A 26,415-nucleotide genomic window follows, 5' to 3' on the forward strand; every position below is an offset into this window, starting at 1 on the left:
GGGATTGCAGTAGTTGGGCAGTAATCATAGTTCAAAATCTGAATTCCACATACTGTGGTTTTAGTATTACATCCATCAAATACTATACAACACTAATTAAAGCTGAATATTTTTTTCTTACAATTTAGAAATTTGTTTTGGAAAGAATGACAATTCTGTTTCGCAGCCCTGATATCTTATCAGCTTTCCTAATCATTCAGAACTATACACGGGCTTCTATGCATTCTGTGGTATTGATTTTAACATGAGATTTGGCACATTTAGTGCATGTTGGAAGTGAGATGCCCAGGTCAGTCCTTAGTTATAGGTTGAAGAGTTCCATAGAAAAGTGCATGCATGTGAGGTAATCTTCAGAAAAGCATGCCTTTGCTTTAGCATTAGGGCTGCTGTGGATCTTTTTCTTTAGTATAATCGCATCAACTAGCTTTAATCACTGCATCTTAAGAGCCATGCATGGATGGTTGGGGAATGAAGTCTCATTTTACAGCTAAGCTAAATTATCTGTGAAGAATCTGATCTGGCTGATCGGGTGACTAAATGTACAAGGTGGTTCTGAAAGCAGGATCGAGTCCCCTGGTGGTGCATGTGTTTAGACAGTGATAAGAGTATGAGAGCGTTTTGAACCTTTCCTTTTCATGTTCTAATTTTACACTCATTTTCATGCCATAATTAAAATGTAATAACGTTAATCTTCAGTTCAATGCAAAATGGATTAAATTTACAGGATTACAATGTTTTAATCTGCTTGTATGAAAGCCTGAAGTGGCCAGGAGCTTCAAGGCATAAAAAGTAGACAAAGAATATGGTCTTGTGGAATACTGATACGTGGCATACAATATGAGGAAAGAGTTTAGCTGATTACAGAACTAGATGTGTCCAGTTCTGGGACCCTCAACACAGGAAGGACATGGAGCTGTTGGAACAGGTCTAGGGGAGGGCCATTAAGATGATCAGAGGGCTGGGGCACCTCTTCTACAAGGACAGGTTGAGAGAGCTGGGGGCTCTTCAGCCTGGAGAAGAGAAGGCTTCGAGGAGACTTTATAGTGGCCTTCCAGGTCCTGAAGGGGACTTACAGGAAAGCTGTGGAGGGACCTTATAAAGGCATTTAGCAACAGGATGAGTAAAAATGATTTTAAACTGGAAGAGGATAAATTTAGAGTAGATATTGGGAAGCAATTTTTTACTGTGAGGGTGGTGAGACACTAGAAGGGTTGCCCAGCGAGGGTGTGGATGTCCCCTTCAAGGCCAGGCTGGATGGAGCCGTGAGCAACCTGGTCTAGACAGAGCTGTTCCTGCCTGTAGCAGGAGGCTGGAACTAGGTGATCTTAAAGGTCCTTTCCAGCCCAAATTATTTCATGATTCTTATATTAATGAATCATTCCAAGGGAAGCCATGACAGGGCTTCAGAAGACGGGGAAGTTTCAGCCTCCCTCTCCCAATGATTGCCCTTTTGATGTCCTTACCTCCCATCTCCTCTCCAATGATAGAGGTAGGTTTTGCAACAAAGAAGTGCAAAATACATTTGTACACATACTGCTTAGCAAAAGTGATTCAGTGTTTGTACAGTAGAGTGAATGTAGTGAACCTAATCTCACCTTTAGATTTTATTCAAGAGCCGGCAGTCAGAGCTGTGAATCATTTGTAGGTGAGGAACTAATCCTGTGTTCTGGGGGAAAATCAGAAAGTTGTATTGCAGGTGGTTTAGGCCACCTCACTTTTTAAAAATGTGGACTAATTGGAAGTACTGCAGAAGAGAGCAAAAATCATGAATTGTACAGAAAGATGGAAAAGTTTGTTTAGACTGAAGAAAGGAAAAGTGAAGGAGGTGTTAACAGTTCCATAAAAATAAAAGCTGTTGCAAGGGCAAGTGAAAAAAATGATTTGTCATTGTGTTCATGGTAAACAGGTGAAAACGTCTGCATTCTCTTTTCCTCTTTTTTCCTCTGTACTGAACCTTTACCAATTATAAGGGGAGAATTTTGTCAGTTCCTCTTCTTCACATCTTGCCAGACACTGCTATGAGTACCTTCCTCAAGCTTCCTTTGTTCTGCTCATTGATGGGTTTAGGTGTACAAATTACAACTGTTCTTTTCCACACTGTTCAAAGGAAACCTTGAATAAAAATGAGATACGATTAATTTCCAATTACAGATTCATATACTTAGAAAAGAATGATTTAATTAAAATTTGGGTGAAAATGTTTTAATATGAGATCATCTGTTCATTTTTCCTGAAAATAAGGCTTTAGCATATCTACTCTATATTGATTAAAAACCAAAATCACATTATTGATACAGTAAGCTTCAAATATTACTCTGAAGTCTCTTCACATTGCTGAAATGTAGGAGATAGCAGAGGTATTTGTACTGCTATTTCTGTCCATTACTACTTCAAAGGCAGTAATGTGTTAAAATCAGATGAACTGTGCTGCAGAACATTTTGGTTTGTATAGTGGAAAGAAAGTCAGAAGTCAAGAAGCGGTGGAAAGGTAACCTCCAGTCCTGGTGCAGTAGTCGCAGACTTGGGTGTTTGAAAATGATAGGAGTAAATGCAGTAAGAACTTATCTGTCAATCCCTTCTAAGACTGCGCTCTTTCTGAGAACAGCTCTGAGCAGTGTATGCGTACACTGAAGGCAGTACTGGCTACTGTGATGACTTTGGGGCTGCTAAACTGTGCCTTAGAAGGCTGGCTGCCAGCTGCCATTTTGCCTTTGCGCATGAACGTGTGTGTGGAATGATGGCTTGCCACCTTGCAGCTGGTATCATAGCCAAGTATCTGACATAGATTGGGCAGCTTGTTATACCACTGTTTTTATTTCTAGATGCAAATTAAAAGAAAGGTCCCTAAGCCTTCTCTTCTCCAGGCTGAACAGGCCCAGCTCTCATTTCCTAAAATATTTTAATGGCCTTTGTTAAACTGCCTTTATTGTGTCCATTTCTGTCCTGTACTGGTCCGGAACTGAATGCAGTGCTCCAGGTATGGCTTGCTTGACTTTTGTTCCATTGTGAAGCTGACATGTAGTAAAGATGCTTTTCTCTACCTAGCCAATTCATCAGCTTTTAAATAGACATTTTCATCTACAATAGATGTTGTGCAGTAATAGAGACCTTGTGCACAGGTGAGAAGGGAGTTGAGTGGAAATGAAGGACCTGAAAAGAGACTTCATTTTTTTTAATGGTGTGCAGAGTTAGAGAGGATCTAGATCACTTCTGGGGAAAGCATAGGTCATCTAAAAAGAACCACGTCAAAAGCACAGATCTCTGATTTAAGAGAAGGTCATAAAATGAATGAAGAATAATTGGAAGGGATTTCACACACACACACGTATTTGTTTCTATAAGAAACAGCTGAAGAGGTCAAAATCTTGTTGATTATGTTGAAAGAATCGGTGACCTCAGTCTGTGTGTAGTAGAAGGATTTGCCTTCAGCTCTGCTGCCTCACAAAAAAAGCCCACCATTGTTTCCTTGAATGTTTTTTTCTTTGTCTGCTCCTCTCAGTGTGCAGGTTTCATTTAATCTACTGTTGGGCAAGGGAGAGCAAACTTGCACTTAGGTCACAGTGTCTGCAGTTTAAACTATCTCTGAATAGCGATGCTGAAGTTTAAGTTTCTTTTGTGTGTTTTCATCTTACACTATAGACTCAGACTCCATAATTGCGTGTTTTAACAGCAGTTTGTTGTTGTTTCATGTGTAACTTCTTTAGGATGTGCTTAAAATAATGGCAGACAGTTCCTACTATGTTTTGTAGGAGTCTGATCACTTGGTTTGGGGAGTGGGTTTGGAGCATGCACTTCTGATCAAAAAGTCTTGGCTCCTTCCCATGGAAGAGTATGTAAATTTTTTGCACTATTGGATTTATTATTTATATATGCTTACCTGATTTGGTGCTGTATTCTGTTATAAATGAATCCTTGTTTAACAGCACAGTTCCAGTGTTGGTGGGCATGCTTCAAGAGCATGAAAACTGTTTCAATAAATAGTTTGGGAATGCAAGCAGTTGATGTGAATCCATTTTAAGGAAAGTGTTTTGCTTTTTGGACCTCAGTATTGCTGATAAGCTCATCTGTATTTCTAAGTTTCCTTCAACTTTTTTCTTGAACCTTCAGAAGGTTTAGGAAACCTCTGCAGAATCATCTGTGTGCATGTTATTTTTAGCACCTCTGTTAATTGAGGACTAAGCATTTACCTACAGCTTCGTTTGCAAAATGGAGCAGAGCCGTACGTTTCCAGCCAATAAGTGCTTTTCATTAAGAACCTATTAAGTCTGTATAAAAGTATTTCAGCAGAACTTCTGACAATTTTGGAATGGTTGTATTTGAATCGTCACAGACAGTTGTTTATTTTTCTTCACAGTTTGTGTACAACCTTGGAGTGAATAAAAATAGTTTAGCAGTGATAGTGGCTAACCATAACACTGCAAGGAAAATCCCTTTCTTTCAAAAGTATTTCTTTCTAGCTACCATGGAAGAAATTTTCACTACAGTAGCGCTTCCTAATTATACAAATTAGTAGTGTTAACTTCTAACTCCAGTGGCAACATGCAGATGTCAGTGGAATGAATACTTGACCATGGTATTGTCAAGCTACAGACATTTGACTTTCTCTCTGTTCTTCTGTCTGTGAAGCAGATTGCCTGTGCCAAACAAGCAAAAACATACATGTATTATTGCCATGTTAACTCATAATTGGTGTTAAGAATTATTTTGCTTAAAAACTGAACTTATTTTTGTCTTTGTTCACAGAAGGTGTTTTGTTTGTGGAAGTTAGTTTAGAATGTTTAATCGTGAATAGTGCAGTGAGCTGTGCAATACAGATGGAGGGAAATGTCAGTGTAATTGTTTTTATGATTTTAAATACAATACGCATTTGTCAAACAAATGCATAGCACTTATATTTCCTCAAAGGTTGAGTATACAATAAAGTCATTCTGCTTTGCCTGATTTATTACTCGTGTATTTTTAGTTGGCCTTTTTTTATTTTGCATTTGATATTTTATGTCTAATCCTTTTCCCTTGTTTATCTCTGAACTATTGTATTTCCCAAGATTACAGTAAAACTGAGCAGAAGATTAATGGGTGAAAAGGATAGACATTCAAATGAGCAAATTAAAAGGCCAGGTCTTTTTACTGCCATAGTTATTTACAGCTCGTATCTCATACTGAATTCTATTCTGCATATTTTAGAACAGCTTAGTAAAATACCCTGAAATTTGAGAAAGTTTTTGTCAACTTTTTTGTCAGTGCAGAGTCCTGCCATCATGTGTGTGACAGGTCTGGTGCTCTTGGCTTACTGCATGCTGTTCCTAAAAAAGCAAACATTCATGACTTCAGGTTTTCCCCGGAAGAAAACGACCAAAGATTGCTGCCTCTTACCTGTTGGTTTGGGCAAACTAATTAAGGAAATACTTACATGTCATTCACTTGTGATTCTTGAAAGATGGCAAAGGAAGCCCTACAGCTAGGGTGAGTAGCTATTCTGGCATAACACAACAATTTCATGTGCAAAGAGCTGACTTAAATTAACTCCAAGCAAAGGTGTTGTTAAGTGAGATTGGTCAAATGTTTTGTACTCTCGAGAGAGTCTGGGTTCTTGTGATTCTTGGTCCTAATGCTGTACCCTGATATTATTGTCAGGACCTCCTGTTCTGTTGTTTTCTTCCCCATTTCTGTATGCCACCGGTCATTTTTCGCAAGCTCTGAGGCTCTCTGCTTAATTATACCTGCCCCAGGTGGGCAGCCCTTGCTTTTCATTCCCTTCTAAGTGTGGATTTGGAGCATCTTAGTCTGGTTCATTATGCCTCGGCCACGTTGAGGCATTTTGTGCATTCTTTGCTATGGGGTCAGGTGTTCTCATTTTCCCACTTGCCAGCTAAGTGCTTTTTGAGAACTGCAGTGCTCTGAGTAACTTTGACTGTGTAAAGAACATTTGTGACTTGCAACTGGCCACGAAAGTCCTTAGGGCATCTCTCTCTAGTATCAGCATGCGCTTCTTCATTGGTGCTTTTCTGTAACTTGTAAGTCATGGACAGGTACTGAGACAATCTTGTTATTATAGGTGCTTTTTTGACACCTTTTTTTTGGCTATACCACACAGTTTGGAATAATTGGTGCCTAAGACAATAATTCTGTAGTTACAGATCTCATTAGTAACCCATCTTGTTCCCAGACATTGAGAAGTATGCTGTGTCTCTTGAAAACTGTCTTGTATGATGATGGGTTGACTGAGGTATATCCCATTAAAGCTGCCTCAGGGGAGAGATAAACTAAAAAATGAGTGTAAATTCCACATATTCTAGTCAGCGCAATCTGGCCTAGCTTTAATTTTGCTTCTAATGCTTACTAATCTATGCTGAACACAGTGCTGACAGCTCTGTCTTGCTTTTGGGATGTGTGGTTACAGATAACTCACCTTGGGCTTGTGCTGTGTTGGCAGTCTCTGTGCCATACTCTCATACTCTGCTTCATATTGTGCCCAGATTTCCTGTGGCTTTTTTTCTTCTGTAGATATGGTTCACATGGTAATTTTTTTTCCATTTGGACAGATGTTCATAGCTACAGTTAAGCCCTATGTTGTCATATCTTCCAATTATACCTAAAGCGTACTCAAGTAAATAGAGTACCTGTTAAGTTGTCAAAATAGCTATTGCTGTGGAAATTGAAATGAACTGCAATGTAAAGAAGCACATAAAAGAACTTTTGTAAGAGCTGAAAGAGTGGTTTAGTAAATAGAGCTATACTTAGAGGCTTAAGAATCCCTCATAAGGATTCATATAGAAAAGGAGGCATCACTTTTGCTTCTTTCACCATTAAAATGTATGAAAGTGTTTTCTTTTAACTTTACTCTGGGAGTTCTTCCCTTAGCAATTTCCCTCTTGCCATTTCTCTCTGATAGCTCAGAACGTAAAATTAATTAGCATGTATAAGAATGAAAATTGAGCTTTAAATATGTTCACCGTGGAGATGTTTGTACCAACAAAGTCAGATCTCTGCTGACTGAAAAAAAGCTGGCCAATGCTATGAGCTATTTATTTTGAGCGTATTTTAGTAAAGGTTGGGCTGTTCAGAGGGTTCTTGGTATGGGGGAATCAGGAGGTTTTGTGCAGAGAGTTAATTTATGCATGAGGAAAATATAAACTTACAGAATATAGTGGATTGATGGCATGTGAATGAAGTTAAGCAGTGGGGCAGTGGAAATACTGGTAAGTGTGTAAGTGGAAATGAGTCCTCCAAGGAGCTGTTTCCTTATACTTAAGTAAGACTGTGCTGAATTCTGCTTAGAACATTCTCCTGGATATTTTACAAAGTGTTAAAAAATGCCTTGTTTCATTAATTTCTCTCCGCTACACACTTTCGCTAGAGATCTGTTATAGAGAATAGCAAAGCATTCATTTGAGTAAATTACACACCAAAAGGAAATAAAAAAAGGAAGATGTCATAAACAATATTATTACACAAATAGCAAGATTCCTAAACCTGCCGCCTAAAATATTAGTCAAAGGAAAATCAAAGAATTACTACATTTCTGAACTGCTATTATGTGTACATAGAAGCTGTGCTACGCAGAACTCTTGGTACTTTGCATTCCATTGTAAAAATGATACAGTTCTCTGGAAATACGGTTATGTAAGGGTAAACTCTCAGTTCTGATTAATGCAGTGTTTTATTACTACCTTCATTAGCTTCACGACAGACAAATTGTACATAATTTATCTGATAACAGTTTCAAAATAATTCAGATAATTACGCATGCATAATTCACTGCACGCACTGTGAGAATGTGGTGCATTTTATGAAGAACATTTAGGGTTGCTTTATTTGTATAATGAAATGGTCATTATGCTCCCATAGATAGCACTTCATATTTTAATGAAATGTTTATAAATAAAATATGAGATATTGTGAATTGAAGCAGTTTGTTAAACCCAGCTGTGTTTTGAAGATATAGCTGTAACATTCTACACTGATGCGTGGTTTAAATATTCTAGGGCTTGTCACGTGTTTTGACTTACACGAACACCAGGATATGCAAAGAATTTATAAGTGTAGACCACTGGCTCACACAAACACCTGTAGAAAATGAAATGAATGTGTGCTTTCTTGCATGGTAAGCTGTTAGAGTGTCATTTCCATTCTGCAGGCATGATTATCTTGGCAAAGGTAGAGCATTTCTCTCTGGCATGCTCCTTGTGGCAATGGCTGTTGCTCATCTCACAGTTCAGGCTCTCAGAAGGAAGCAAAGGGGCTGTGGTTGTGTATATGAAGCACCTGTGATTTATCTGAAGGGGCTTATTTGTGAGGAATTTTCCTGTTGTAACAACTTGTTCGGATCCGTTAGCACATCTTTCACCATAAAGACTGAGAAATGCAATTAGCAAGTTGTTTAACAGAGCTCCTACTGCTGTGACTAAAGTGTTATTGATAGAGCGAATCGACTTCAGTGCGAATTGTTTTCCAAAGATGAGTTTAATAAAGATTTGATAAGATGTTGTAACTCAGTGTTGATTGGGTACGATGAAAGGCACAATGTTATTGTTTCACTGTCAAATTACTACACATAAAAGTGACATTACATTTTGCCAACGTTATTCCAGGCAGTTAAGCCTGTTCTCTCCACTTTGAATCCTGTGCAATTCCTCTGTCTTAAAGCCTAGAAGCTGCTTGATGCTAAGCACTGTTGAAATTTCATTTATTTGGATGCCTGCATCTATGGAAGGAATGATAATTACATTGATGCTTAAGGTAGAATAATATTCTGCTTGCAGTGATCTCAAAAAGGCATAAGTGGAATGTGATGACAGTTGTTGCGTGCAGCAGAAGAAAGAGTAAAATTAAAGCTGCCTTTTTAGTAAGCTGACTCCCATCATCTGCTTTTAAAAATCTTTACCAACTCTGATAGGCACAACTCATGCAAAACGGCAGCTGATTTGATCTGGCTTGTGGGTTTTGTTTGGGTGTTTATGCTCTCGTTGTTGCCCTAGTAACTGGAATAAGGCTGGCACTAGCATATATACTTTTGTCTGAAAAAATTGTAATATTTATCTGTACTATGCTGAGGGAGGAAAGCCTAGAGGTATACTTACACTGTTTGCTATAACTTTCCAAAGTTGTTCATAACAAGTAAGAGTCATCTTAAACCTCCCATTGTGTTGAGAGGATGGCTTTTTTCTGTGGTAATTTGATGCTTGGATTTCTATATTTTGGTCACGATTTTCAGTGCTGTGAGAAGGAATGGATAAACCCACAAAATGGACTTTGGGATGTCTGTATTGTGCTCCTAGGGAGGCACTTAAAGGGCTGACGTCCCATGGGAAAATTAACTTACCTCTGTATAGTTCCACCTTTCCTCTCCAAGCAGGAATAATGATAATTTTTTATAAAGGTACTTAAATGCTGTTCATGAAAAGTGTTAAGTAAGAAGTCATAAAGCCATATGTCTTTGTGGCTTTGTCAGGTTGTTTCAGGGTTAGAATCTGAGACAGGATGTCTCAGGAGCAGAGGCAAGCAGTTTTACATCAGGGCAGCATGGAGTGTTATGGGTTTTGTTCGGCACACACACTCAGGCTTACACTTAGATAATCATAGTAAGTGGCAAGCAGAAACTCCCAAAAGCAAGTGCAGCATGAACTCTAGTAAGCTAAAACAGAAGCTCCGTTAAGCAAGCGCAGAAATGCCAAGTAGGAGGAGGAACCTAACAGCAGTGGCTTCGGTAGTATCAGCAGGGTGTTCCTTGCTTTGGAGTGCACTCTTCCTCTCAAACCCACTTCAGCATCCCTCCTGCTTTTATTCTTTCCAGAGTCAACAGGGCTTTTTCTACTTGCATGCTGCATCCATGTGGCCAGTGTGTGATGTAGAACCCAAGTGGAACACTTGCCTGCCAGCAAGCTCAGCCATTTGCCAAACAAGATTACTGGTAAGGTTATCTCCCTACCAAAACAAGATAACTGACTGTAGCCCCACATACCACTTCCCTTAAAACTGTCATGCAGCCCATGGTTCTAATTACTTAGCTATTCATTATGTTATTTCCCAGAATCCTTTGTTCCAATGCAGGATCATTCTTTGGTCTGACTCTTTAAGTCCCTGACACACTGGTATATGATATATAATCATCTGAATATAAATAACTGGCAAAACAGAGGGAAAGAAAGACTACATTAGCCTGCAAATAAATAGTATAAGCTCTATTTCCAGTATCTCTGTGACAGGGAAGGTATGACTTGTATATCTTTGAGAGGAAGATGAAAACTTCGTTTATGATAGAACTTATCTCTTTATTGAAAGATCATTAATTTCCACTCACATTCAAAGGTGAGATAGCCTCTGGTCTGCTGCAGAATTAATGTAGATCTGTAGTTACATTGACTGGAACAGCTTAAGGAATTCTAATGAATCTCTTTCTACATACATTAGCTATTCCTGAATGGCGCTGACAAAGCCATTTGTCAGATCTTTTCCACTCCATCTATGTTTTATGGTTATTCTTTTACAACTGCTTATACTCTTATATCCCTCCTAAAAGATTTCTTTTTTTTTTTTTTTTTTTTTTTAAGATAGGTTAATCTTTTTATTTGTCTGTAGAAGGAAGCCTACCTTGTAGGACTGTTTGTGCTTTTTGTTGATGTTCAGAATCTCTAATTAATGCTACCACCAGTAAGCTCAATTGCATTCAGACTAAGTTCTATAAAATCTTTGTCACAACAATTGCAGTCAGTGTATCTTTTCCCTCTGTTCTACCTTTTTTTCCTTTCTGTTGCTCACTGATAAAAATATTGTCAAATGACTCATGTAAACATTGCAGCCTGTTATTTGTTGTTTGCTTTGAATAATACTGTCATCTTTTTTTTCCCTCAGTATCCATTTTCCTCATCACAGACCAGTTGAAACTTTTCCCAGAAAAGACTATAGTTTGAATACAAACTTGTGTATACAGTCATTGATATCTGTTTATCTCACAACCTTAACTATGCAAAAATCTGGTTATGGATATTTCTGCCTTTTTCTGTCTCAACATATGCAAGAGTTACACATTAACTTCCTTTATCAAAGTAATAAAGCTGGACAGGACACAGAGGAATAGGTTTGTATCCTTTAGGGATACTCTTGCATTTCACTATGTGGCGGGATGAGTCCTTCTAGCTAATGATGAAACAAAGTTGTGAGAAGACATGGTTGTGCTGTTGGCTAGGTATATGACTGGAGGGGACTGCAAGGAGCGTAGACAAGGGAGTGTTACTGACCGATATATCTGCTGCAGTACTGCCAGACAGAAGCATCTAGAAACATGAAGCTGGTATATTTTTAGATTTAAAAACAAAGAAACAAGCAGAGGAAGCATGGTATAATGCGGTTATTGATTTTGCCTATTCCTCTAACTTACGGGAATAGTGAGATTTTGAGCTAGATGAGGGCTTTAAATGGGTGACATTGCTGCTTAGGTGCCTGCCTTAGCCTAAGGGGGTAGCAGGAATACAGTGCAACACAAGTAATGTCAGTGAAAGTTATGTGGGAAGAAGACACTGTGGGGAGAATGTCAGACATTAGGTAAGTACATTTTAATATACCTAACCATTGTTTGCTACATACAACTTCATTGGTAAAATAATTTCCTTTTAAATTTTACCAAATGCAGTACTTAGGAAAGAATCACGCATAACATAGGCCTGCTACAGTTTTACTTCCATTTTCTGATTGCTTTGAATAATTGTTCTAAAGCAGCAGCTTCTGAACCAGCATAGATGTGCAGCTGTATAGAAAAGGAAGCTATATTGTGTGCAGTTCAACCAGTTGCTGAAAATGCAGTGTCTGGTTTCACTGTTGATGCTGTTAATCTCTGTTAATATTGCTGTGAAAGTCTGCCTAATTTTTTAAGGTAGCATATATGTATGTGAAATAAAACAGCTTTTGAAGTAATTTGTGATGATCTGGGCAGTGCTTTAGAAAAAGAACAGTCAGCCTAATTATTAGATAATTACCCACATTCTACTAGATAATGAGCAGTAGAGCATTGTATTTTTTTTTTATTTTTTTTTTATTTTTTTTAACCTGGCAATGCTTATGAACTCAAAAAGCATAAAGGGAAGCAACTCAGTTCTTGAAGGATGACGTGTGTGACAAGTATTGTTTCAGTCTTCCCACAGCTTTGTATTGAAAAGGAGAATAAAGAATTTCACTCTTCTGTTAACAACCCACTTCATTTCAGATTAGAAAGAGAAAAGTGTAGGCGATAGAATCAAATGTTTAACTATTTATCTTTAGGCGAAAAGACTCTGCAGGCTTGTAGTTAAACTCCCATGACTTGGTCCTTGAATACAGCTGTATGCTCTGGATTTCAGGTAATGAAAAGAGAGGAAACAAATGAAGAAAACTCCAGGAAAAAAAGGGCGGCAGACAATCTTTGTTGCTTTTGTTCTCTTACTATTTTTTTTCTTTCCACATATGAGGTGTAACTGGAAGGGCTTGAGCCAGGATTCACCCTGTCCCAGACCTAATTTAAGGGTTGGCAGTGGGAGGCAAGGGCATCTTGCTGAAGGTTCCTGAGTACCTGAAGCCTTCCAATGGTAAGCAGATTTCCATTCTCCTCCTCCTGTAGTTATCTTCCTCCTCCCATCATTGTTGTTGTCCTCCTCCTCTTCCTCCTCATTCTCTCGTCTTCTCCACCGTCTTCCTACACCTCTTCCTGCTTCTCCTCTTCTTGCTACCACCTCCGTACTCCTCTTCACATTGTGGCTTACCTTCTCCTCTTCCTCCTTCTCCTCCTCCTCCTTATACTGTTGTCAGCACTCTCTTCCTTCTCTGATTCCTTTTGTCGCCACTGTCCTCATCCTCTTCATCCTCCTCACATCATTGCTGCCATTTTACTTCTTCTACTCTTCCAATTCATCCTCCTCTGCCCATTGTTACCACTGTACTTTTCCTCCTCTCCCCCCCATTGTCATTGCCGCTATCCTTCTCCACGTCCTCCTTCAGTCATTGCCTCTTTCCTCCTTGTCTTCCTCTTCCCATTGTCGTTGCCACTCTCCTCTTATTCCTCCTACTGCTGTAGTTGCCACTGTCCTTCTCCTCCCCCTACTTCTTCTCCACCTGTCATCATTGCCATTCTTCTCCTCCACCATCTCCTATTTATCCTCCTCCTCCTCCTCCTGTCCTTGCCCCTGTACTGTTCCTCCTCTTCCTCCCATCGTCATCACTGCCCTCCTCATCCCATCATCACTGCTGTCCTCCTCCTCCTTCCCCTCCTGTTGTTGATGCCATCCTCCTTCTCCTCCTCCTCGTTCTCCTTTTCCTACTCCTGTTTTTGCCTGTCCTCCTCCTCGGCCTCCACCATGTACTCCTCTTCCTACTTCTTCTGTCATCTCTGGCCTGTTCCTCCTTCTGCCATTGTCGCCACTCTCCTCCTCCTCCTCCTCGGCTTCCACCTCCAGCTCCACCTTCTCATTTCGTCGTGACTGCTCTCCTCCTCCAACTCATACTTTTCCTTTCATCATTGCCGCTTATTTCCTCCTCCTCTTGCTCCTACTCCACCTCCTCCTTTTCCTTAAGTCATTACTGCTTTTTTCCTCCTGCTCCTACTCCTTCCGTTGTCATTGCTGTCTTTGTCCTATTCTTCATTCTCCCTTTATTGTTGCTTCTTCCACCTTTTCCTTCACTCCAGTTGTCATCACTGACCTCTCCCTCCTCCTCCACCTCAACTTTTCCTTTCATCATTGATGCTCTCCTCTACTTCCTGTTCCTCATTTTGTCATTGCCACTTTTTTGTCCTCCTCCTGTTACCTTTACTATCTTCCTCCAATTCCTTATCATTCTCCTCCCCGCCTCTACCTCCTCCTCCCCATCCCCCATCCATCTCCTACTCCTCTCCCTGTTGTTACTTACTTACAATTTCTCCTTTTCTTCCTCATCCTCTTTTAGTCATTGCTGCACTCCTCTTAATTTTCCTCCTCCTTTGCTCATTGTCACTGCTGTATACCTCTTCCTGCTCCACCTCCTCCTGTACCTCTTCCTTTTGTGATCACAGCTTTTTTCCTCCTTCTCCCGTCACCATTGCTGTCTTCCTTTTCCTTCTCCTCTCCTCACTGCCAGTGTCGTACTCCTCCTCCTTTTCTTGTCATTGCCATTGTCTTCACACTTCTCCTCCTCCTCCTGTCTTTACGTTGTTCGCTTCATTCTCCCCCTGTTGTCTCTGCCACCATCCTTCTATTCCTTCTCCAACATTACCTTTCATCATTGACGCTGTACTCTTCCTGAACCTCTGCCTCTTCCTTCTCTTGTGGTCGCCGTTTTTTTCATCCTCCACCTCCTCCTCCTCCCGCTGTTGTCGTGGTCATCCTCTTCTTCCTCATCCTCCTCTACTTACTGTCGTTGTCCTCCTCCTCCTTTTCTTATCATTACAGTTGTTCTAATGGTTGTCCTGTATTCCTGTCATTGCACTGTTCTCCTTATCGTTCTCTTCCTGTTGTTCTCCTCCCTGTTCTCTACCTCCTAATTTTTTCTTTGTCCTTGACACTTTTACCTCCTCCTTCTCCCGTCACCTTTGCTGTCTTCCTCCTCCTCTGTATTAGCCTCTTACCCTTGCTGCATCTACCTTCTCATCCAGCTCTTCATCCATCTCCTCCTCATCTCATCGTCACTTAACTTTTCCTCCTCATTATGTCCCTCCTTCTCCTGTGGTCATGGCTTTTCTCCTCTTCCTCCTCCACCTTTGCCTGTTGTCATCACTGTTCTCCTCCTTGAAAAGCACCTCCACATTGTCCTTTCATCCTAGCCACTTATTTACAAGTCCTGCTACTTCTCCAACTCAACCTCCAACTTTTCCTTAAGTCATTACTGCCGTATTCCTCTTATTCCTTTGCCTCCTCATTTTCCTCCTCCTTCTCATTTCGAGGTTCCAGCTTTCTTCCTTCTTCTAATGCTCCTTCGCCTCCAGCTTTTCTTTTCATCAAAACCACTGTCGTCTTCATCCTGCTCCACGGACACCTCCTCCTCATTTTGAGGTTGCTGTTTTTTTCCCTCTCCTCCTCAACAGTCACCATTAATTGTTGCCAACCTCCTTCTCCTACTTCCACCTCCACCTCCTTGTACACCTCCAGCATTTCCTTTCATAGTCGTCTGTGTACTCCTCTTCCTCCGCCACCTCCTCCTCATCATCATCATTCGGTGGTTTCTGCTTTTTTCCAGCTCCATCTTCTCCATTCATTTTAACTGATCTCCTCCTCCACCTCCTCCTCCACCTCCACCATTTCCTTTCATTGTCACCTATGTACTCCTCTTACTCATCCACCTCCTCCTCCTTTTGTGGTTGCCATTTTTTCCAGCTCCTTCTCTTCCTTATCATTGTCACCTATGTACTCCTCTTACTCATCCACCTCCTCCTCCTTTTGTGGTTGCCATTTTTTCCAGCTCCTTCTCTTCCTTATCCATTCATTATCACAGAACTCCTCTTCCTCCTCCTCCTCCTCCTTCACTTTTTTACTAAGACCATTTTTTTTCCTCCACCACCTCCACCACTTCCACCTGCTCCATTCAACTTTGCCGCTCTCCACTTTCACCTCTTTCTCATTTCATGGTCGACACTTTTTTCCTCCTCCTCCACCGTTTCTTTTTGTGCTCGTTGATTTTTCCATATTCCTCTTCCCGTCGGCGTTGCTGTTATAGAACAATAGGATCACTGCTCAGGGCTTGCCCATTAAAATACTAGCTTCATAGCGAGAGAACAACACTCCTCCCCATGTCGTCGTGCTTACAGGTGGCTTACAGTTTGTCCTGGTCTGTCGTCCTCTTCCTCCTCCTCCTCCTCCTCCTTCTCCTCCCTTACCACCTTTTCCTTTCGAGCTCGTTGATTTTTCCATATTCCTCTTCCCGTCAGCCTTGATGTCATAGAACGATAGGATCACTGCTCGGGGCTTGCCCTTAAAAATACTAGTTTCACAGCGAGAGAACAACCTTCCTCCCCATGTAGTCATGCTTACAGGTGGCTTACGGTTTGTCCTGGTCTGTCATCCTCTTCCTCCTCCTCCTCCTTTGCCGCCTTTTCCTTTTGTGCTTGTTGCTTTTTCCATATTCCTCTTCCCGTCGGCCTTGCTGTCATAGAACGATAGGATCACTGCTTGGGACTTGCCATTAAAAATACTAGTTTCACTGGAAGAGAACACCCCTCCTCCCCATGTAGTGGTGCTTACAGGTGGCTTGTGGTTTGTCCTGGTCTGTCTTCCTCCTCCTCCTCCTCCACCTCTTTTGCCACCTTTTCCTATTGTGCTCGTTGCCCTTTCCATATTCCTCTTCCCGTTGGCATTGCTGTCATAGAATGATAGGATCACTGCTTGGGGCTTGCCCTTAAAAATACTAGTTTCACAGCAAGGGAACAACCGTTCAACCCATGTAGTCACGCATACAAGTGGCTTACAATTTGTCGTGTACTGTTGTCTTCCTCCTTCTCCTCCTCGTCCTCCTTCTCCTCCTCTACCTTTTCCTCCTCCTCATCATTTTGTGTTAGCCGTTTTTTCCCACTCCTTCTCCACCTTCTCCTTATATTTTCTCTGATCTCCTCCTCCTCCTTCTGTTTCTCCTCGTCCTGTCCTCGCCGCCCCTACCTTCTCCTCCCCCTCCTCAACCCCCCCCCCCCATCATTACCTTCCTTCTCATCAGCTTCTGTTCATCCTCAACTTGAAGTCAGCGCTTTTCTTGTCCTCCTGCCCCACCTTTTCCTTTTATGCTCGTTGCTTTTTCCATATTCCTCTTCCCGTCAGCATTGCTGTGATAGAATGATAGGATCACTGCTTGGGGCTTGCCCTTAAAATACTAGTTTCATAGCGTGAGAACACCCCTCCTCCCCATGTAGTGGTGCTTACAGGTGGCTTGTGGTTTGTCCTGGTCTGTCTTCCTCCTCCTCCTCCTCCTCCTCCTCCTCCTCCTTTGCCGACTTTTCCTTTTGTGCTTGTTGCTTTTTCCATATTCCTCTTCCCGTCAGCCTTGCTGTGATAGAATGATAGGATCACTGCTCGGGGCTTGCCCTTAAAAATACTAGTTTCATAGCGAGAGAACAACCATCCTCCCCCTGTAGTCGTGCGTTGAGGTGGCTTACAGTTTGTCGTTGTCTGTCGTCCTCTTCCTTCTCCTCCTTCTCCTCCTCCATTGCCACCTTTTCCTTTCAAGTTTGTTGCCCTTTCTATATTTCTCTTCCCGTTGGCATTGCTGTCATAGAATGACAGAGTCACTGCTTGGGGCTTGCCCTTAAAATACTAGTTTCACTGGAAGAGAACAACCCTCCTCCCCATGTATTGGTGCTTACAGGTGGCTTGTGGTTTGTCCTGGTCTGTCACTCTCTTCCTCCTCCTCCTCCTCCTCCTTTGCCACCTTTTCCTTTTGTGCTCGTTTCTTTTTCCATATTCCTCTTCCCGTTGGCATTGCTGTCATAGAATGACAGTGTCACTGCTTGGGGCTTGCCCTTAAAAATACTAGTTTCACAGCAAGGGAACAACCCTTCAACCCATGTAGCCGTGCGTACAGGTGGCTTACAATTTGTCGTGTACTGTTGTCTTCCTCCTTCTCCTCCTCCTCCTCCTTCTCCTCCTCTACCTTTTCCTCCTCCTCATCATTTTGTGTTAGCCGGTTTTTCCCACTCCTTCTCCACCTTCTCCTTTCATTTTCTCCGATCTCCTCCTCCTCCTCCTGTTTCTCCTCGTCCTGTCCTTGCCGCCCCTACCTTCTCCTCCCCCTCCTCAACCATCCCCCCCCATCATTACCTTCCTTCTCATCAGCTTCTGTTCATCCTCAACTAGTAGTCAGCGCTTTTCGCGTCCTCCTGCCCCACCTTTTCCTTTTATGCTCGTTGCTTTTTCCATATTCCTCTTCCCGTCAGCATTGCTGTGATAGAATGATAGGATCACTGCTTGGGGCTTGCCCTTAAAATACTAGTTTCATAGCGAGAGAACACCCCTCCTCCCCATGTAGTGGTGCTTACAGGTGGCTTGTGGTTTGTCCTGGTCTGTCTTCCTCCTCCTCCTCCTCCTCCTCCTTTGCCGCCTTTTCCTTTTGTGCTTGTTGCTTTTTCCATATTCCTCTTCCCGTCGGCATTGCTGGGATAGAACGATAGGATCACTGCTTGGGGCTTGCCCTTAAAAATACTAGTTTCATAGCGAGAGAACAACCATCCTCCCCCTGTAGTCGTGCGTTGAGGTGGCTTACAGTTTGTCGTTGTCTGTCGTCCTCTTCCTTCTCCTCCTCCTGCTCCTCCATTGCCACCTTTTCCTTTCGAGTTTGTTGCCCTTTCTATATTTCTCTTCCCGTTGGCATTGCTGTCATAGAATGACAGAGTCACTGCTAGGGGCTTGCCCTTAAAATACTAGTTTCACAGCAAGAGAACAACCCTCCTCCCCATGTATTGGTGCTTACAGGTGGCTTGTGGTTTGTCCTGGTCTGTCATTCTCTTCCTCCTCCTCCTCCTCCTCCTTTGCCACCTTTTCCTTTTGTGCTCGTTTCTTTTTCCATATTCCTCTTCTCTTTGGCATTGCTGTCATAGAATGACAGTGTCACTGCTTGGGGCTTGCCCTTAAAAATACTAGTTTCACAGCAAGGGAACAACCCTTCAACCCATGTAGCCGCGCGTACAGGTGGCTTACAATTTGTTGTGTACTGTTGTCTTCCTCCTTCTCCTCCTCCTCCTCCTTCTCCTCCTCTACCTTTTCCTCCTCCTCATCATTTTGTGTTAGCCGGTTTTTCCCACTCCTTCTCCACCTTCTCCTTTCATTTTCTCCGATCTCCTCCTCCTTCTTTTGTTTCTCCTCGTCCTGTCCTTGCCGCCCCTACCTTCTCCTCCCCCTCCTCATCCACCCCCCCCCATCGTTACCTTCCTTCTCATCAGCTTCTGTTCATCCTCAACTTGTATTCAGCGCTTTTCTTGTCCTCCTGCTCCACCTTTTCCTTTTATGCTTTTGTTTTTCCATATTCCTCTTCCCGTCAGCATTGCTGTGATAGAACGATAGGATCACTGCTTGGGGCTTGCCCTTAAAATACTAGTTTCACTGGAAGAGAGCACCCCTCCTCCCCATGTAGTGGTGCTTACAGGTGGCTTGTGGTTTGTCCTGGTCTGTCTTCCTCCTCCTCCTCCTCCTTTGCCACCTTTTCCTTTTGTGCTCATTGATTTTTTCCATATTCCTCTTCCCGTCGGCATTGCTGGGATAGAATGATAGGATCACTGCTTGGGGCTTGCCCTTAAAAATACTAGTTTCACTGGAAGAGAACACCCCTCCTCCCCATGTAGTCGTGCTTACAGGTGGCTTGTGGTTTGTCCTGGTCTGTCATCCTTCTCCTCCTTCTCCTCCTCTTTTGCCACCTTTTCCTTTCATGCTCGTTGCTTTTCCATATTCCTCTTCCCATTGGCATTGCTGTGATAGAACGATAGGATCACTGCTTGGGGCTTGCTCTTAAAAATACTAGTTTCATAGCGAGAGAACAACCCTCCTCCCCATGTATTGGTGCTTACAGGTGGCTTGTGGTTTGTCCTGGTCTGTTTTCCTCCTCCTCCTCCTCCTCCTTTGCCGCCTTTTCCTTTTGTGCTCGTTGCGTTTTCCTTATTTCTCTTCCCATCAGCATTGCTGTGATAGAATGATAGGATCACTGCTTGGGGCTTGCCCTTAAAAATACTAGTTTCATAGCGAGAGAACAGCCCTCCTCCCCCTGTGGTCGTGCGTTGAGGTGGCTTACAGTTTGTCGTTCTCTGTCCTGTTCCTTTTCCTCCTCCTTCTCCACCTTTTCCTCCTCCTCATCATTTTTTTTAGCCGTTTTTTCCCACTCCTTCTCCACCTTCTCTTTTCATTTTCACCGATCTCCTCTTCCTCATCCTGTTTCTCCTCGCCCTGTCCTCGCCACCCCTACCTTCTCCTCCAGAGGGGAAAAGAACAAAAGAAGTTGCTGTTTGTGTTTTAATTACTGTTGTTTAGACCCAACAGTAATCACATTTTAACTTCATGGAACTTGGTTCTGTATGAATATCGAAGATGGGGGTGTCAGTGTGGGGGAAAAGAAGTTTGAAAACTGAGGTTTTTTCTGTCTCTTTTAGTTAAGTACATTACTGAAGGCAGTGTATTTGAAAGGAATTTAATACCATGTGCTCCCTGCATTGGAATTATGAATCACTTTTATTTTTGTTGTCACTTATGTACCTATAACTTGATTCAAACTGAAACTCTTTCATTTCTTAGAGCTGTCTTTTAATATGTGGCAGGAGAGCTTAGATCCATTTTTATTTACCACAGCAGTGTTGGAATAGGCAGAAATCATTGTCTGAATAATTCCAAACTGAGTTTGAGATTACTATGGATTATTGAGGGATGGAGGATGTTGTTTTATCCTGGATTTATGTTGATTTCTCTTGTCTGTGTAACTTTTACACTCTTACCACTGAGTTAGATCTGACTGTCTAGCTCAAAACTGAATGTATTGTTTTGCTGTCATGCTTCTATTCCGGTATGCTCTTAGAGTGAAATGTTTACCCTTTGCAAGATACCCTTAATTTCTGCTGGATTGATAGTACACCTGCACAGTTCCTTTAGTGTTACATTGTATTGCAAAGCTGAGGAGACTTATTACTATGTATCTGTCAGAATAACAAACCACTTGGCATGACCTTTCCTGACGTTGTAGAGGTGGGTCTACTTGTTTAAAGTTATAGAGGAGGTTTACATGTACAGATTCCAACAGACTTTGAAAATAATGGACATCTATTAAAATTAGTTTTCTTTGTCCAGCTCGTTCTCCTGTAGGGAGTGAAGTGACAAACTTAAGGGAGCACTGAGCCTTGTTTACTTAGCTATTTGCCATTAATTAACTTGCATGTTTCATTGGTTATTTTATGGTCTGTAAAATGATGACACTGGCATTTTCTGTAAATATTACATTATTTGTTTTGTATTTTAAAATCAGTTTATTATCAATATTTACGGCCTCTGAATTGTGGCAATTGTTCTCTGTTACAGTCTATAGGAGCTTTTATTGGGCTGGGGAAAGGGGAACCAAGCAACTATCTCATACAGGCACTCTCAAGTATATTTTCTTTTTGGAAAGTGTAGAAGAAGGACTTTCCAGCATCTGTGGAGTCTGTGACAGACTGAAATTGAGATGAATAATCTCTGCCAAAATAACTGAAAATATAATGTAACTATAATTTATCATTTTTGCAGTGTTTATGAGCACTTCCTATGGCCTGAACTGGGGCCAGGGGTGAGAGTTCAGAGCATTAAGCGTCAGACTTGAAGCCCACAGAATCATAGAATGGTTTGATTTGGAATGGACCTTTAAGATTATCTAATTCCAATCCCCTGCTATAGTCAGGGTCACCTCCCACTTGACCTAGTTACTCACAGACATGTCCAAGGTGGCCTTGATTGCTTTCAGGGTGGGGTGGGGGAGTATCCACAACCTTGTTGGGCAGCCTGTTCTTGCGTCTCACAAACCTCACAGTAAAGACTTTCTTCCTGATATCACATCCTGCCATCTTTCTTGACATCTGCTGTTAACACGATACAGCGATTTCATCAGTGACAAGAAACATGTTTCTTGCCAACAAGACAGGACAAGACACACTTTGCTTGTCAGCTTTATCGCCAGGGAACTGCCACTTGCAACACCGGAGGCCTGGGTTCGAATCCCCCCTGTGGTGCAAGTGGTAGAAGTGCCGCTCTGCTTACACAGGGGGCTCGAATCCCGGGAGTTGGACTCGATGATCTCTAAGGTTCCTTCCAACTCGCACGATACTATGATACTATGGTAAGAATTGGAATGATTGGGATCAGTTAAAAGGAACTATTGTTTGTACTTTAAGGAACCAGTCGTTGGCTCAGTGTGTTAATTTTAGTTTAGCTGCTTATAGAAATGTTTCTGAACTGTGCTTCTTTTTATTAATAGAGAAGGGGGAGATGTGGGACAAAGAAAGTCATTATGAACAAAAGACCTAGCAAAGGAGTAAAACACAGCAGCTACTTGCACCAGACGTAAACACACACGAGGTGTCTGGCTCCTACATGTGACCAAGGGGTTGTTGCACGGGTATGAAAGGTTGTAAGCACCTACAGTAAATGTCTTCGTTCTGCACCAGCAAGGGAACCCATGCCTCTCTTGACACAGTAACGTACTGTCGAGTTTCTTAAAGCAGGTAATTCATATATCAGTTAATACCAGTTATTGGGCATCTTTTTCCCTCATTAAGTTAATGCATACCAAAGGAGGAATGTTTTACACCAGTGTTTTGAGTTTTCTACTCTTAGAATTTTCATCAATTCTGAAATTGTGATATTTTAGATTTTGAGATGCAGCAACAGTTTTTTTTAGTTCTACTTACTAAAGGAGAAAAGGCAGTTAATTGAATATGAAGCCTGTGGATGGCTTTTTCCCTTAACAGTAACAGACCTCATTGAAATAATTAAAGATGCTTCTTCCTATATTATTTTGAGAGTCCTAAAATGATGATATATATGAACAGCAGACAACATAGAGCTGTTCCACACATCATCTGAGCATTTTAAAGTTAAAACATTGCAGTGAATTGAAAGAGTGGATGGGAGATCTTTGGGAATTGATTCAGTGCTGCTGGATTCATCTTTGATTTTGACCCAAATAGTGTTTTAAGGTGCCTGTTTAAGTAAGAAAGCTCCCATTAGTTTGTCGGTGTAAGATTTCTGCCTAGTGATGCAACAGGACCTGACTTCATCTTCAGAAGGCATCTTTTTGTGTGGTCCCCCTTCAAATCCAGGTCCAATGAGTCGTTATTACAAAATGCAAAGGAAAAGAGCTAGTTACCACCATTTCTAGTCTGAAAAAGGCAAAGATACGCTAACTAATAATTAGAATGTCAAAAGGCAAACAAAGGACTCAGGGCATTTTAAACATCAATTCTAGTGAATAAAATGTTGTGGCACAGTTCTGTTAAGTACATAGGTTTCTGCAAAAGTAAAGTTTCCTAGTTATTTCCATGGAAAATACAAGAGATACAGAGAGAATAATGACACTGTTTGAAAGTGTTTTGTAGCTGAGAGTTTATCCTATTTTTTTCAGTTCCCTCCATCATCTGTGCATTTTTGCCAGCAGTGAACAAGAGCCTGCATGCTGCTCTCATAAGAATCCATGGAGGTGAACTGTTGTTGCCACTGCTGAAACACCACCCACTGCCCCTCTGTGCTCATATCCGCTCTTTGGTGTCCATAAACATTCAGCAAGTGTTGATGAATGTCAGTGGGCACCATTTTTTTTTCACATGAAAGAACCGAGTTGCACATTTTGCTTCATGAACACTTCTGTGTTTGGTACCATTCGGTCAGACTGCCTCTGCTGCCACTGTCCCAGGGCAATAAAGCTTAATGGAAGATGGGGTGAGGAGGTTCATCCTCTGCTGCTATGCTACCAACATCCACCTCTGACACTGTGGGCCAGCATAATAAAATAGGAGGTGTTACTTTCTAAGCATCTCTGTAATAACCATGCTTGCTTGCATTCGTGCCTTTTGGGAGCAGCAGAGAAATGTAAGATTTTCAAAAACATAGAAATTGGTTTAGAAACCCAAATCCTATGAACTTTAAGCCACCTCAGATCCATCTGAACATCAATACCACCAGTCCCAAGAGGTATTTCATGGGTAGAGGGACTTTGCACCTCATTAAAAGAAAATGCTGCTTTGTTTGCTACAAATTTACCTTGTGAAGTAGATCTTGGCAGATCTCCTTCCATAACGATGAATCACAATGATAGCAAATGAAAGTTTTCATGCTGACAGCGTCAGAAATTTGCAGAGATCCTCTTCTTCCCAGCAGTTTCATTTTGAAGAGTATCGCAATCAATGTAGAGTTTCCATCATCGCCCCACAAAATTAACTGAAAGTGATCGCTTCCAGCCATCAGAGATTTTGTATAAAAGAGCAGGATGACAAATGTAGGAGACTATTTCTTCACCTTTGTCTCAGATCTTGCTGTTGGACAGTCTCAACAGAAGTCCATGAAATCTTTTGTCTGGTCACTTGTTTAGAATAGAAACGTTTGATGTTTCTGATGAACAAATCTTCACTTTAATTACAGGTTTCTCACCCTGGCAGAAATTTGTGTCCATGGCTCTTTCCCCAGCCAACAAGATCTGTCCTGTCAGAAGCTGGATGACACCTGTGGTGTGAGGGTAGGGTGGAATGTTGACAGATGTTGCTATGGTGACCATATTGCATCACTGTAGCAAGGTGGATCAGGGACTGTTTCCTGGCAAAATGGACAGCAACATACTTAAGCCACATACTTAATTGACATAATTAGGGAATTGTGATAAGAAAAATCACATGAGGAAACGTGATCCAAGATATTGGTGCTAAAAACCAGTAGGAAAAAAGGATACATATAATTTCCCTGGGGAAGTATTTTTCATTAATGGCTTCATTGGGTACACTAGTATAGCAAATTTATCTCATTTTAGGACCTAATGTTCCATTATCAAACTGCACTGCAGAACACTGCTGCATAGCCATTGCTGCTGGCAGGGCTTTTGGGTTAGCCACACATTGCCCTTCTGCTGAGTTTTATTGAATGTAACACCGGGGCCTTTGCCTCCCTTGAGCTGTAGCAAAGCACACAAAAGATTATCCCCTTGAAGGAAATGGGATTATTCAGTCTGGAGAAGGGGAGACCTTATCACTTTTACAGCTCCCTTAGAGGGAGGTTGTAGCAAGGCGAGGGTCAGCCTCTTCTCCAGGTGCCAGAGGTAGGAGAAGAGGGAATGGCTTCGGGTTGCACCAGAGAAGGTTCAGTTGGATATTAGGAAAAAAAGTTCTCAGAAAGAGTGGTGAGACACAGGAGCAGGCTGCCCAGGGAAATGCATAACACACCACCACTCCTGGAGGTGTTCAAGCAACAGGTAGATATGCTGTTGAGGAACGTGGTTTAGTAGACATGGTTGTGATGAGTTGGAGTAGATAATCTTAGTGGTCTTTTCCAACCTTTATTATTCTATACTGTCATTTTATCTGCGTAACAGCATGCAACTTAAGAGTTTTGCCTGAATTGCTTTTAGAGGAAGCTCCTTTTGCTAGTTTCATTTACTCCAGGTGATGGCAGTAAAGGACTTCTGCTCTTTCAGCACATAATTTGAAGTGCAGAAAGCTATCAGACTCCACCTCCGAAGGAGGTAAATCCTGTTCCTTCCTTGCAGCTTATGAAGACATCCATCATGAGATGGAAAAACAAAATGGCTTGGATTGGAGATGGTTTTCTTCTTCATTCTTAATAAATAATAAATATGGTATATATTTTTCATTTGCCTTTGTGTGGGTCTTCCACACTGCATATTGTAGTATTAACTTTTCAATATGCATACATACAGTGCAATTACAGTGTTTATTTTTGGACTTATGATATTTTAAACTGCCCCTGGTTGTCTAGCATAGGCGTGTAAATGGACACAGAGTATCCCAGAGTATCTGGGACTTGTCACTCAGGCAGACGGCTAACATAGCAATGTTACATCAAAAACAGTTTCAGAATGAAAAGCCTTGCAGTGAGCCTGGAATATACCTGCTGGAACTGGAACAAATCAGCCATTCACAGCTAATGTTTTATTGATGGTCTAAAGGAAAGGAAGGAAAGAAAAACAGACCAGAAAGCCTTTACAGTTGAAGTCAGTGTAGCCTTGAAACTTCCCTTCTTAAACCTGTTTTTAATGAGCATGGGGCATGATGGAAATGAGTCTGACATAGCTGTTATCAAATGAGGCACAGTGATACCTGTTAATAGAGAACGTGTTTCACCTGTGGTTTTTATTAAACTGGATAGTGCACCATTGGATGAATTAACCCCATATTATCCTCACAGGAAAGAGGGGGGAAGTGGGAGGACATCTGCTTAAATCATCATTGTTATAGAGCAGCGTCAGGGAAGGTGCCAAGGTCTATGGAAAGGTAACATCTGTCCGTTTCATGTTGTATGCAGCAAAAGTACTGGTAGTGCTTTAATGACAACAGACTTTTACTAGCTTCAGAATGGCAGTGGGTATCAAAGTATTTATAGTGTTTTAGGTCACATCATGAGCTTTTAAAGCAAATTTCTTGTCTCCTTTTTACTGCCCTTTGGTTTTCATCATGGAACATTTTTCCAGAACATGAACTGGAATGTTTTTTTTAGACACAGTTTTAACTAGACATTGAGTTCCAGGAAAGCATCTAATGCACTTCAGTAGCAACAGGGTGGGAATACAGTTAGCAAGAAAGGGAAAGCCTCATGGAATATTTGTCAGTGTGGATGTCAGGTTCTCCTGAACACCAACTATTCCTTTTTATTCTTTCTTTCTGGCAGATTTTCTGTTAGGCAGCTCTGCTTGCTAATACAGACCTGGCTTGTATTCTGGCAACATGAATGTTCACATAAAACATATGTCACTGGCTGACCTATGTGCGTCACC

The 26,415-nt window shown here is 41.6% G+C and overlaps 1 long non-coding RNA gene across 1 annotated transcript in view; it reads left to right on the forward strand.

The window, feature by feature from the left end:
- Nucleotides 1–26,415, forward strand: part of LOC140251292 (uncharacterized) — a 113,435-nt gene that overhangs the window by 28,045 nt on the left and 58,975 nt on the right. Inside the window, exon 3 of the long non-coding RNA XR_011903396.1 lies at nt 12,441–12,557. This is a non-coding gene — a long non-coding RNA (uncharacterized lncRNA). The remainder of the gene's footprint in view (nt 1–12,440; nt 12,558–26,415) is intronic.

This window comes from Excalfactoria chinensis, chromosome 4, assembly GCF_039878825.1.
Source record: "Excalfactoria chinensis isolate bCotChi1 chromosome 4, bCotChi1.hap2, whole genome shotgun sequence".
Lineage (NCBI taxonomy): Eukaryota > Metazoa > Chordata > Aves > Galliformes > Phasianidae > Excalfactoria > Excalfactoria chinensis.